This window comes from Phodopus roborovskii, unplaced genomic scaffold (assembly GCF_943737965.1).
Source record: "Phodopus roborovskii unplaced genomic scaffold, PHOROB, whole genome shotgun sequence".
In the NCBI taxonomy this organism is placed as follows: Eukaryota; Metazoa; Chordata; class Mammalia; order Rodentia; family Cricetidae; genus Phodopus; species Phodopus roborovskii.
The window spans coordinates 2,237,247-2,251,488 of record NW_026125708.1 but is presented as its reverse complement, the minus strand read 5'-3'; the positions used below and the strand labels follow the sequence as shown (position 1 = coordinate 2,251,488).

General features: G+C 36.1%; 1 protein-coding gene across 1 annotated transcript in view; it reads right to left on the bottom strand.

Annotated features, from left to right (window-relative positions):
- The window catches only part of Eda (ectodysplasin A), a 389,966-nt gene that overhangs the window by 61,580 nt on the left and 314,144 nt on the right, over positions 1–14,242 (bottom strand). The gene's annotated exons all lie outside the window — the stretch shown is intronic.

Genomic DNA, 14,242 nt, shown 5'->3' with positions numbered 1-14,242 from the left:
AGAACTTATCTGAGTAGAGCTCCGTCAAAGTCTCTTATAAACCATGAAGCCTACAGTGCAGTGGTTCTCAACTTTTCTAATGTTGATGCCTTTTAATAATTTCCTCTAATTGTGGTGACCCCAACTGTAAAATAATTTTGTTTGTACTTCATAACTGTAATTTTGCTACTGTTATGAATCATAATTTAAATATATGATATGGGACTCCTGGGGTTCACAACACACAGGTTGAGAACTACTGCTATAGATGGATTGGGTTATAACTGAGGAATTAAACCACATGATGCCAATTATATGATGAATCTAAGAAGGTTGATTTGTTACCAGAGAGTAGGTAGAAAATGGGATTCAGTTCATGGGGAGATATTGGTCAGTAGGTATAATATTTAGAGAAACAACTTCTTGTATTCTATGCCAAAGTTAACAAGAATGCATCATATATCTCAAAATAGAAGAGAGAAATTTTAAATGCTATTTTAAATGCTATCATGATAAGTCCATCTTGGCACAAAAGGAATGGTGCACTCACAGAGACTGTGCCAGCATACACAATGTCTGCACAAGTCTAAGCCAGGTTTGTTTCCAGCGCCGAGAGAGGAAGTAGATACAAACCCCCATGCCTAACCCAGAAACTATTCCAATTGATAACCACATGCACAGGAAAAAAACAGTTTTCTCCAATGGAGTCTTACTGGGGATACAAAACACATTTAGAGACAGGCCCCATGCTCAGCAGTAGATGATAACACAAAATGAACTTTTTTGTCTGAGCATTTTTCTTACAGGTATTTATAAATTATGTTTTCCAATTTTGTGTTTTTATGTGATTTCTCTCTCTCTGTGTGTATGTGCTTCTTTGGCTCTTTTTTCTGTTTGTTTTGTCCTGTTCTATTTTCTGTGTTTTATTTTATTTTGAGATGCCCATTTGTTGTCTAATGAGGGAGAGAGAGAAAGAAGGGGTGTCAATTTGGGTGGGTGGGAAGTGGGGAAGATCTGGTTGGAGTTGGGGAAGGGGAAACTCTCTCTCTCTCTGAAAAAATCTATTTCCAATAAAGAAGATTACTCTGAGTTGATCATTACCCAAAGTATACATGAATCCAAAACAACATAATGTATGTTATAAGTACACACACATATTTTATTATAATTCAAAAAGTAAAATAGAAAGGAAGAAAAGAAATAAGGCAGTGCAAGGGGCTGGTGAGATTGCTTAGTAGGTAAAGGCACTTGCTGCCAAGACTGATGATCTGAGTTTGATTCCTAAGACCTACCTGGCAGAAGGAGAGAAAGTTGCACTCTGCTACACTCATACACACACACTCACTCACACACACACACACACACACACAGAGACACAAACACACACACACACACACACACACACACAATACAAACTAACAAACTAAAAAAGTGCAGGACAGAGAATGACTTAAGTTCATTCGAAGTCTAGAGAAAAAGTTGAGTGCTTGCTCTGCTGCTGTTGCCCCTCCATGGCCATGTTGCAGTGAGGATACTAGATCTTCTATAATCTCCTCAGTTTCTTTGAAATTGCCAAGCCAATGAACTCTTATAACACATTGCCTTTTGCACTCAGCCTTTGTAGACCACGTTACAGCTTGTATAGCATTTGCATGAGCATCATTTCATTTGCATCTTATCACAATCCATGAAATGATATGGAGGCTAACTAGCTTCATGTTGGGGTGACAGTAAAGTACAGAACTCTTAAATTCAGTTCATGTTTAATGTAATCTTCAATATTACATGCACAGTTTTGGTCGATAATTTACATTTATGAGTGATATTTTAAAGGTCCTATCAGATTTTAATACATATCTATAATCAATAGTTATTCAATTGTGTCCCCAGGACACTTTCATGTTTCATGTACTTGGGTTGCAATATAAAAATTTAAAGTATATTGGATATTCTAGAATGCACTGCATAATCTTCTAGTAGAGTTGGCTTGAATATTACATTGTAGTCATATTTTTTCCCTAATTACACCATTCTATAGTTCTTACCTAATCTCAGACATCTGAACCATATAAACAGGCCAACTTTATAATCAGAAATAATTCTTTCTAAAGAATGTTAAGAGTTCTATGCTATAGTGTGTTGAACTATATCCCCCAAAGTCTCATGTGTTGAATGCTTCTTCTTTAGCTAATGGGGGTTTGTGAAAGTGACTGGATAATGAGAGTTCCAACATAACCATTATATTAATTCATTGATGGGTCAAGACATAATTTTATGGCATTAGTGGAGGAACCTAGAAGGTGGGACCTAATTGAAGGAAATAGTCACTTGTGGCATTGCCTTGTCTATAGTCTGTTTCTGCTTTATGATTGACAGGAGATGAGAAACATTCCTCTACCATGTTTTTCTGCCACAATCTTTTCTCCTTGACACAGGCCTAAAAAATCAATGAAGTCAGCAACATGGACTGGACCTCTGAAATTCTGAGACAAAATAAATGTATCATTTTGTAAGTTGATTTGCTCAAGTGTTTTGTCACAGTGATGAAAATCTAACACATCCTTTAATTGTCATGCTATATACAGCTATCTAATTTAGGAATAAGAATTCCAATAATGATGATGAGATGATGATAGTAGTAATAATAATCCCACAGTGGAATAGTGATATGCTGAACATCTATCAAGATAAATATGGAATTTTAGAACTATATTTCAGTGGTATTGAGTGACTTCACTTCTTTTCATAGAGAAGAAATATAAGTTTATTGTCTTGTTAATTTAAAGAAAGTTGATCTAACATAAATTGAAGTTAAACAAAAATTACTTGTAAAAAGTAGTTTTAAAATCTTAGCTTTAGATTATGAGACAATGAACTCAATGGTGAGAGCACCAAGGATGCATAGGAGGAAAGGCAAGAGGACAGAAGGGGAAAGAAAGGGGGGAAGGGAAGTGAAAGGGGAAGAGAATGGAAAGAGAAGGGGAAAGGAATAAAAATGAGAGGAGAAATACAGAGAAAGATAAAGGTAAAGGGGAGAGAAAGACAAAGAAGAAATCAGAGATGTAGAGAAGTTTTGGAGTCTGAGGAAGTTATCCATCCATTACACAGTTGTTCTTTCAATGTGCAGATCATATCTAAACCTAATTTTTTAAATACTTTAACAGTTATTTATTTTTATTTTCCTTGTATTGAAAATCGATTTTTTTCTCACTTAATATGTCCTGGTTATAGTTTCCCCTTCCTCTATTCCTCTCAGTTCCTCCTATCCAGATCCATCCCCTTTCTATCATTAGAAAGCAGGCTCCTAATAAAAGGGATAATAATAAAATCAGATAAAGTGTTATAAGATAAAAAAAAATACATCATAATTGGACAAAAGAAACAAAGGTAAATGAGCCCAAATAGAGGGCATAAGAAATGAGTTTCACTAATTCACTCACTCGAGAATCCCATAAAACACTAAACTGGAAGCCATAATATATACACAAAAGACCTGAAGGGTAGAAAGAGAGAAGGAAAAATACATAAATAAAATAAAAATAAGATTAAGTAAAAATGGGAAAGCCCTGACACAACTTTACAAGACAAGGAACCTCCAAAGATGCCACAGAGTTCATTTTCTGTTGACCATCTACTGCGGAGCATGCAGCACACCCTTGAGAGTTTGTGTCCTCAGTGGGACTCCCTTGGAAAAAACTAAACTTTCCTTAGTAAGTTGTAATCAACTGGAGAACTTCTGAGTTAGGGATAGGGGTGTGTGTCCATTTCCCCTTTCAGCTCCAGGAACCCATCTGGTGCAGACCAATGCAGGTCCTGTGCATGCTGCCAGTTTCGGTGAGTTCCTATGTGAATTGGTCCTGCTGTGTTTAGAAGGTCTTGTTTTCTTGGTGTCCTCCATCTATTTGGCTCTTAAAAATCTTTCTGATTCCTCTTCCTTGGGGTTTCCTGACTTTTAAGGGGAGGGATTTGATAGAGGTAGTCCATTTAGTGCTGAGTGTTCCAAGCTCTCTCACTCTCTGCATACTGTCTGGGTGTGGGTCTAAATATTTGTTTCCATCTGCTGTAGGAGGAAGCTCTCTGATAATGGCTCAGAAAGGTACTGATCTGTTTCCCTGGTCAGAGTGGCCTATAGGTTCCAGGGAGTTGTGGCTTCACTTTTGTAGTTATTCTGACATCATGATTTTTCTGTTACTGAGCTGGCTCAGCAGGAAAAGGTGCTTGCTGCTAAGCCTGATGACCTGATTCATTCTCCCAGATATATACAATGGAATGAAAGAACCAACTCCTGTAAGTTGTATTTTGACTTTTACACATACACTATGGCATGCATGTACACAATACAAATGTATGTGTATAATTTAATATAATAATATAATTAAATTTAAAAAGAATGTTCACATTCTTCCTAGTACTAAATGTAAATTCTTAGGGAGGGTATCAGCCTTCTTACATCTTATATACTTTTGCTTTCATTCTAACTGCTTGTCAGACAACCAAGCTCATAGCATCAGCAACAAGCCTTTGTTATTATATAGCAGTAAAGCAATAGGTTTGGTGCAGTTAGTGCTATTCCTGATAGAGGTAGGATGAGAGTTGTTCTCTCTCTTTTCTGTTCTCCTTTGAGAGATTCAGGGCTATGTGTGACCCATAAATAATTGGGATATAATGAAGTAATTGTATTTCATTTTCTAAGGTTAATATTCTGCTATTTTCTAATAATGGGAGAGACCAGATGTAATGATTACACGATCCTATAGTAATGTTGACTTGTAATATCCATTCAAATTGTTTTCAGTGTTTGGCATCAGGGTCAGACCTTACACATGCCATGCTAGGCAAATGCTCTATTACTGAGCTACAGCCTTAGGCTCACAATATCTAATTTTTATTCTTTAGTTTTTATCCTATAGTTTCATCCTTTAGTTTTTAGTTAGAAAGATAAGGAACTATTTAAAATAAAGACTCCTTAATCTTGAGGAGCATTTCATATTTTCTATGTTTTTAGCATTTATTACCACTTTTGACATGACAGTCTTATAAGAAAAACTGTCAACTATAAAATGGTCAAGAGACTGTGATGTTTGAAAATAAAAAGTACATTCTTATTCATTCTGAAAGGTAGAGGAACTGGTATTATTTTTACAGTATAGTCTGAATTAATTGTCATCAATTATTAAGCACCCATTATGTGCCAGCATTGAAGCAGGCAATTTATTTTATCCTTAATTCTTATACTATCCCATCAAAGGAAGTATCACTATCATCTTAGTAAAACAGAAAACTTAAGCTGAGAGAGGCTGCATGATTTGGCCAAGGCTATAAATGTAAAGTTTGAAATCAGTTTTTTTTTTTTAATTTTAAATTCTATGTTCTTAACTTACTCAAAGGCTTTCTAAAAGAGAAACTGGGGTTCATAAAGTTTATATTTTTGGCACTGGGTATGTAATGAAATTGGTAGAGTGCCTGCCTAATATGCCTGAAGCTTTGGGTTCGATTCCCAGCACCACATAAACTGGGTGTGGTGGACACATAAACACAGGGCAGGAGAGGGAAAGCAGAAAAGAGGAAGGGATGTCATTTCCAAATATACTATGTCTACTCATGTATTCTGGTTAGTTTTCATCAGTGCCACAACTTTACATCTTAGAAGAGGGAACCTCAACTGAGGAATTGCCTCCATTAAGACTGACATGTCTGTGGGCATGTCTACAGATTATTTTCTTGATTGTAACTGATGGAAGGCCTAGCTTACTGTAGGCAGTGCCACCTTTGGTCATGGTGATATAGAATTGAAAAGAAGCTGAATGTGAGCCTGGGGTCAAGCAAGTAAGCCGCATTCCTCTATGGTCTCTACTTCAGTTTCTGCTTCCATGTTCCTGCCTTCAGCTCCTGTCTTAATTTTGGTTCAAAATAGACTGCAATCTGTAAGATGAAATAAACTCTTTTCTTCCCAGTTGCTTTTTAGTCATGGTGCTTATCACAATAACAGAAAGCAAACTAAGATACTATATCCTTAAAATTATTTTACTTCATTTATTTATTTTGTGTGTTTGTGGACTTTCAGAGAACCATTTGTTGTGGGAAGTCTGCTCTTTTTTTTCACCACATGGACTCCAGGGATCCAACTCCAGTCATCAGGCTTGTTTGTGCATGCATTTGCCCTTGATGATGGCTGAGATATCTCTCTGGCCTCCATCTCTATGATTCACAGGAGAAGTGTTTTTGTGTTTTGTATTGTTTTTGTTTTAAACAAAATAGAGATTTCTAATGTGTGACTCCAAGTACAAAATTCCATTTTTGGATATATTCATTTCATACAAAACAGATTAAGGTGTTTTATTATTAATTTTGTTATTTGATAATTTCATGCATGTATATAACATTCTGATTACATTCTCCCTCTAGTCTCTTTTAACTTGCTCCCATCTTATCAGTCTTCCTTACTCCCTACATTTCCCTTTCCCATAATCATGAACTTTGTTTTGTGACTCATTTAGTTTAACCATATCTTTGTGTAAGCATGGGATTGGAACTATCCACTGGAGCCTGTAAAATCATTGGTGGGTATATAACTGAAGTCAATGATTCCTTCTCTCCCTGAATCTATCTGTAGCAAATAGTTATCAGTGAAGGGTAGAGTCACCCATAGTCTCTCCTCCATCCATGCCTGCCTGTTGATGGGCCCATTCTTATGCAGACCCAGTGTAGATATCTGTAGCTGCTGTGACTTTGTGATCACAATACCTATGTGTTGACAATATAGTTTATTTATTTATTTTTTTATTTAAAAATTTTTTGCTCTTATTCCAGTTCCCTCTTCCTCCCCCCTTTCTCTCCCTCCCATGGCCTTTTATCTATCTTATCTTTGTGATTCTAAAGTCTTACATGCAATTTATCTTTAATCCTAACTAAGTAAAACTATAACCATAACAATATAGTTTATTTTTTAAAGATGAAATATATTGAAATTCAAGGAGAGAGTCAAATTGCTATATTTTTAATAACTGAACATCCTTTCAGGATATACCATGAAGCTATCATGAGAAACACATTTTCCATTTCATTTTAAAGAGTCATATTTATAAGTAGATTAGGATTGAAATACAGCAAATTACCCAGTCAGCCCTCTTCCTGTTTTCTGGAAAAATATAAGATAATAATGTGCCAAATTTCATCTAAAAAGATGACACAATACACTTTCTGGCAATAGGCCAGGCCCATGACTTGCTTTGCTTCAAGGAGAACAGATAAAGCTACTTTCTTCTAGCATACCTAACTTGGCAAAGCACAGGCTGGATAGACCCCTGGCTTAGTATATATAGACTTCAGTGTGGGTGGCCTGTAAACAACTTCCCCAATGCACCACAGCACTAGTGTCATTCAAACAGTTGTATAATGGAGACAATGGTATAATGCAGTCAAGTTTCATAATATAGTAAAGCATCCTCAGTATTTTGCCATTTTCAAAGCAGCTCTGTCTACATTTATGAACATGTTAATGACATAAATTCTATCTATGTTTTCTAAGCTGGGAGTCCTGAACAACAAATGAAGCAGAACCAACTATTGCTTTTAAATTATAGCATTGCTCTAACTGTATTTTGCTTGCCTGTAGGTTGGCAAGTAGAAGATCAAAGAATGAACACTCCTGACAATAATAACCATTTTGCACAGCTCATATTTTCTATTTAGTAACAAGGAACACTTTTGTTCACTTTGCTATTTTTTTCTCAAGTGTATGGAGAATAGAAGACGGAAATAGTGAGGCAGACAATACAGAGAAAATTTGGGATTAAAATACCATTTTTTTTTGAAGCACCAGAATGCATGCGTGAAAGTGCCCTATGCTTTTTTTGGGGCTCTTGTTGCACTTTCTCTGTCCAGTAGTTATGTTTTTCCTTGGTCATTATTTCAAGACTCTGAATGCCCAAGAGAAGAATCAGCAAACAAGGGGTTTTGTTAGCCTGTGAACTTGCTATTCTCTTTGCTAGAAATTAACTTTCTACTTCTTTTCATCAAAATCCCATTAACCATTCAAAATCCCACTCAAACATCACCTATTCTTTCTCACATGCACACATAATATGAAACTCGTTATATATTTCTCTTAAGAGGTGTATTTTACCAGCCATCATAACCTTATATACCAATATGATTTAAAATTTGCTTTTCTATGAAGACTGTGGGATCCAGAACAAAGAAAACATGTTTTCTTCCATTTGAAGTTCCTAGGAGTACTAGAATAACATAGTACTTTGCACATAGTAGGGATTAAAACATTTCAGGTTATTAGCCTTTGCTCTTTCATTTATATTTGGTATTTTATGCTTCTTCATCTGACTTCATCCTAAACTTTCATGCCCCATCTTCTCTATTAAAACTATTGTTACCAATGCTATCAACAACACCTTTTATTGAATTCAGTCAGGTGGATGAAGCACACTCGTTCCACTGAGTTTACTAAACTGTTGAGATAAACTCAGAGCTTCTAACAACTATTTTTACCATTCCATAGACAGAACATGCCTGAGGAAGGAGGCAGATATAAAAGAAAGCAGAGATGAAAAAGTCCTGATGCCATCACTTAAGCCTCAAAATTAAGCAACATTCAAAGCTAGCTCCATTGAGGTCTCTTCAGTTAAATGATCCAACAAATCCTCCTCTTTCTCTTAAAAAAAATTATAAATCAGTTTAGAACAACACTCTACCACTTGGAACCGAGAGTCCTAATGCTAATGATCTCTGAATCTGTATTTCCAGCTTCATATATTTCCTTAGCTTCAGATGCATATCTCAGACTGCTTATAGGATTTTTGCTTGAATTTCCCAGAGGTACCAGCAGCTCAACTTGTCTAAAACCACACATCTTCCTCCCCTGATATTTATCTCAGTGAATACTACAGCACCTTGCCAGAAACCTGGGTGGCTTCCTTGACATCTTTGTCTTCTTTCAATCACAGGACCAATCTCTAATGTTTTCATTTACTAACTAAACCTGCCTGCTGGTCTCTACTGCTGTCCCTCTAATCTAATCACTTTTAATTCTTTGTGCCATGATACAGCAGCACCCTCCTGAGTGCTTCCCCTGTCTCTTTTATGCTCCATTTCAGTCCATTTTCTCCCTGTTTTATCTACTTTTAATTAAGCTTTTATATAGCATAGCAGTATATATGTTTATTGTAACTCAAATAACACAGAAGCACATAAATAATCACTTCATAGTCTATTGTGTATCTACCAAAACTCTTTCAACCGGAGTTTACCAGTATTTTCTGTTTGATGCTGCTTCTTTCTACAACTGATTTTATGCTAGCATTTTTATGAGTTAAAATATCCTCCTTTATTTTCTAAAATTGGAAACATATTATACACATCACTCTGGAATTTGCTTTTATTTAAAAAAAAACCTAGTAGTAGAAAGAACACTGTCAGTTCTTCAGATATACATATAGAACTCTAACTCATTTATTTTAATAGTTATATGGCAGTCAGTAGCATGGCTATATTATAATTTAACAATTTCTGAGCTATTGAAGTGATATCTCCCTTTGCTGCAGAGACATCCTTGTATTCAAGACCTATATACTAATATTCTCATTTTTGTAAGCTTCACCAAACTATGAGTTCTAGGCCAAATATATTCTGATATTTAATTTGATTAGTATGCAAAATGGCTGTAATCATTTATATTATTTTCTCTGCCAAAACATGTCTTCCATCTCTTAATTAGTCATTATATTATATTATATATTATATTATTATATTATGAAGATGTTGCCAGTATTTTTAGCTCTGTGTAGAAAAGTGGTATGTCATGCCTGTTTCTTTCTTTCTTTATTTATATTTGTTTTTTCAACACATGGTTTCTTTGTGTAGCCCTCTTGGTTGTCATGGAATTCACTCAGTTGACCAGGCTGGGCTCAAACTCAGAGATCCACCTGCCCCTGCCTCCTGAGTGCTGGGATTAAAGGCGTGTACCACTTCCACTCAGCTTTTTGTATTTATTTTTAAAATTAAATGTTATTTATTTTTATTTTAAATTTTTGGAAAGTAAAGCTAAAAAACAAAAAGATACAAAAATATGGACATTAAGTCACTTTCCTCCCACATCCATTGCAAAAAACTTAATTTTCTTTCCCAGAAACAACCACTATTATGCCACAGATTTTCATATTTTAACTAGTTTCTAAATAATGGACATGTAGGTGATTTTTAGCCCTGTAATATTACAAATAGTACAGCAAAGAACATCTTTGTTGAGAAATGATTTTCCATGTGTGAGTATATCTAGAAATAGAAGTGGACCTGCTGGATTAGATTATGTGCATTTAGTATTTAAAGACACAAGCCATATAATCTATTCTTGGCATTGATCTTGTGCTTCTCTATTGCCTTTAGGAGTTTCCAAGCTCCATAAAATGGATTCCAAAGTCCTGAATGATGTATTTATATTAGACATCTCATTTATCATCACTTCCCCTTTAGATCTATATACTCTACTCACACAAATATCTTCCTATTCCTTTTTTAAAACAAAATTCTTCATTGATTCTTTAGAAATTTCACATCATGCACCCCAATTGGGCTCACCTCCCAGTCCCCCCATATCTGTCCCTCACCCTTGTAGTGTGCCCCCCAAATTAATAAAAACCAAAACAAAGAACCAAAAAGCCCACCTTGCTCCTTCATCTTTCCAACACCTCCTCATTTATCCTACTGGCATCAGGAGCTGTGATGTTCAAGCAGCTTCACTCACAAATTTTCATTGCAATGATTTGTTGGTCTGTTTCAAGGCCTCTGGCCTTGGGCATACCATTGTCACTGGGTTGGGAACCCATCAAAACTTTGGGATAGCCTGTTGATGCCCCAAATCATAAAGATACTGAAGATATCATTCAACAGGACCAGTCCCTTCATGTACTCCAACAGGTAGGTCAAAGATGGGACAAGGCCCAGGATATAGGTCTGGGTGGTAGTTGAGCTTATTGATTCTGGTCTAGGCCATTGGGACCACCCCATCAGGTGATGGGCAGAGCCAGCTCTCCTAGGCACAAGCCATTGGGGCCAGCTCTCCCATGTCTGTGGTGCAGGGTAGGGCCATCTCTTCCCAGTGCTGGGGTCAGTTCTCCCTTGGAGGGGGGCAGCACCCATTATCCTGGAATCAGTGAGGGACAGGCCTGGCTCAGCACAACCCTCAGATCTCAACATGCATGGCAACATGAGCCATGGCCATCAGCCCAGCTACAGGGCAGATATCCATGGGGCAGTTTGGATTCTCATAGTCTAGGATGTCTGAATCTTCTTCCTATTCCTTTTTAAAAAGAGATTTTTTTTTTTTAAATTTATACATGAGCATTGCATGTACATCACTTCAGCTTCTCCCTCTCCCCCTCAGGCCTTCTCCTCAAATTCATGATCTCTTTATTATCATTATATATATATATATATATATATATATATGTATATGTACATATATGCACAGTTTTATACATAGCATGCTGAATTAATTTAGCTTTGCTCCTATGTGCATGTGGCTAGTCTAAGAAAGCTCCCAAAACAATATAGGCTACTGCCATTGCCTTTGGTTGCCTCTCATAATTTGAAGGTAAGGCCCAATTATTAAAGACAACATACAACTTGGAACTTTGACTTATAGGGATCAAGCTGGACCTGGAAGCCTCTTCCTTGAGAATCGGCTTTCATAGTATCAGTATGTGGTATGCTGCTAATGGAGAAAAGCAAAGAATAAAACCATCCATTTGTAAAGCTTAAGAACCACAACAATGATTGAACTCACACGATATCCACAATGGTGCAATGGTGGTACTTTTATCTTCGAGATAACCAACAGCTCTCTAATTGGACTCGAGGGAATTCATGCCTGGTACTAGAAAGTTAGCTAACTACTCATGGCTGGAAAGACCATAGAACTAGAGACCTTACTACTACCAATTTCTTGAACCAAAACAAATTCTTCCTGGTTTCTAAATGCCTGTCCTTATATATATGGGTAAGTGTAGCATTCACCTCTCATCAAAGAAGTTTCTTTTTGCAACAGATACAAAACTGGTCAAAATGCAGAGAATAAGTGACTATGGGGTGCCCAACCTCAACTGTTATATCAGCAATGCAACCCTTAAACCCAAGGATCAAGAAAAATCATGGAAGAGACTGGTGGAATGATTGTAAGAGACAGAGGCCAAGGGCACCTGTTGGTAGATCATATCCCCAGGATATGACAGGGGAATTGCACTTATAAATGCTTAACAATATAGTTGTTTGAACAAGACCAGTATAATGGCATGTCAATGCCAACAGAGGAAATTTCATGTGGTTACACACCTAGATGAAGAGCTACAGAAGGTCAGGGGCTGCTGAGACAGAGATAATTGGTTGCTTCTAGAAATAAACTCCCACAGAGGCTGTCCAATATTAAAACCAAGGAAAGATATGACAAAGAATGAAAATTACAGGCTAATATCTCTGAAGAACATAGTTGTAAAACTTCTCAATAAAATATCTGCAACCTAAATATAGGCATTTATTTTAAAAGTTCATCTACCATGACCAAGTTGGTTTCATCCCAAAGATTTAGGAGTTCAGTATATAAGTCAATAAATTAGTAAATCATATGAATGGACTTAAAGACAAAAATTACTTTAGCATCTCAAAAGGCTTGATAAAATTTAACATGACTTCATGATAACATCCAAGAGAAGGTGTAATTGGAGGGATCATACCTCAACATAATAAAAGCCAACATTATCATTTCAGTTTCTTAAATGACTCAATACCTCTTACTCAAAGCTTTTTAAATTTACATTAAGTCTTCATTGGGCTACCTCTGGCACTTTTCAGGTTGTAGCTCAGAATGTTACCTTCATTAGGAGACCTTCTTTGATATTCTAAGTTTATATCAGGTATCAGTGTGCTTAACACTCTATGCTTACCTCATTGTACCACTTTCTACATTATAATAATCTCCTGTGGATTTGGTGAAGGGATATAAAGGCTAATCTTATTCACCATTATGTCCCTGTTATCTAGAGCAATGATCAATAAACACTGTACATAATAATAAACATGCATTCAATGAATTAAAACAACAACATAGTACAGAAATTTCTTAACTTTTCAGGACAGAGGCCTAGAAGGTTAAGAAATGGAACCTAAAGGAGGGCAGGGTTAGCCAACAGATGCCTTCTGCCTACACATCTATATCTGTTTACTATATTTTGTGGAGCCACACAGAAACACTTCACCACTTAGCTCACAGATTAACATTCTTATCCTTCACTTCTTAAAGCCATTTGCATGTGCTTATTATTCCTTTCTGAGCCTCTTCATGGATGCTAATGAAAAGGCTCATTGACCATGCAAATAAAAATCCCAAGCCTTTAATCGTTCAGACACTCTAATTGGTTAAAACTAGCCGAGATATTATTGCAATATTATAGAAATCAGGAATCGTTAGAAACTGTATCAGAATTGGGAGGAAATTATTAGACTTTCTATTGTAATAATTCAGCATCTTTTTCTTATCCCTAAATTTTATGGACTATGATAAATTTTCATGATTAACAGTACCTACCCCACTAGAGTAAGCATGGTATACAATTATTAGAATTTCTAGAGTTGCAAATACGTTGAAAAAAAAACTCCTCCCATGGTTTTGAAACTCTGACATCCATCTCAGTTAGAATTTCAGCTAGAACTGCTAGTTATAGCCCATCAACATAAACTAAAATGGAAGAAAAAATAAGAGTTATTGGTAAACTATCAATGACATTCTGATTAGAATTCAAGTCTCTTGGCTTAGAGATCACAAGTCTTTCTAATACTGAGGAACAAACAGCTATATTGAAAAAAATATACTGGATGGTCCTTTAGAGAAACTCAGGACATCTGGGCCTATTATGTCCTTCGGGAAAACTGTAGACAAAATATCTTTATAGCACTTCTATAGCTGGGATGGTATGTTCAGCTTACTTTACCTAATTCTGTACTGCGTAACCCATTAATTAATGTTTATTAATCTGAGACAGGATCTGGATGTATTGTTCCAACTAGTTCCAGACTCCTGAACTTGAATGATAGCCTCCAAAACAGCTGACAAAACAGGCATGTACCTTCATGCCTGGCTCTTGGTTACATGCATTTTTTTTGTTTTTGTTTTTTTTTTTTACAATTAATGTGTTCTATTTGTATAATTATAAAAACCACTATGAACAGGGGATATGGCTGTGGCTCAGTGGTGTACTGT